Genomic DNA, 740 nt, shown 5'->3' on the forward strand with positions numbered 1-740 from the left:
GAGGCACAGGGGAAGCCTCCCCGGGCCCGCCGGACCCCGTCCCGGGCACCCTGCCCCGCGGCAGGACCCAGGACGGAGCCCGGGGTGGGGAGGCCACCCTCCCCGGGGCCCTCAGGGGCCCCGGATGGAGCTCCTGAACACAGACAAGCAAGGGGAGGCTCCCCGGGCACATCGGAACCCCTTTCCGGGCCCTTGGCAGTGCGGCAGGCTGGGAGACAGGGCCCAGGGCCTGAGTACCCGACCCGGGGCCCGCCCGGGCCCCTGGACCCAGCCGGGGCTCCCAAGCCCGGAGGCGCATGGGACGCCTCCCCGGTCCCTCCGGACCCCGTCCCGGGCACGCTGCCATGCAGCAGGACCAAGGACAGAGCCCGGGGTGGGGAGGCCGCCCTCCCCGGGCCCTCAGGGGCCCTAGCCACTGCTCCTGAACCCAGCCAAGCAAGGGGAGGCTCCCCGGGCACATCGGAACCCCTTCCCGGGCCCTTGGCAGTGCGGCAGGCTGGGAGACAGGGCCCAGGGCCGGAGCACCCGACCCGGGGCCCGGCCGGGCCCCTGGACGCAGCCGGGGCTCCCAAGCCCGGAGGTGCATGGGACGCCTCCCCGGTCCCTCCGGACCCCGTCCCGGGCACCCTGCCACGCAGCAGGACCAAGGACAGAGCCCGGGGTGGGGAGGCCGCCCTCTCCGGGCCCTCAGGGGCCCTAGCCACTGCTCCTGAACCCAGCCAAGCAAGGGGAGGCTCCCC

The sequence above is a fragment of the Lissotriton helveticus genome, chromosome 6 (genome assembly GCF_964261635.1).
Source record: "Lissotriton helveticus chromosome 6, aLisHel1.1, whole genome shotgun sequence".
Taxonomy (NCBI): Eukaryota; Metazoa; Chordata; class Amphibia; order Caudata; family Salamandridae; genus Lissotriton; species Lissotriton helveticus.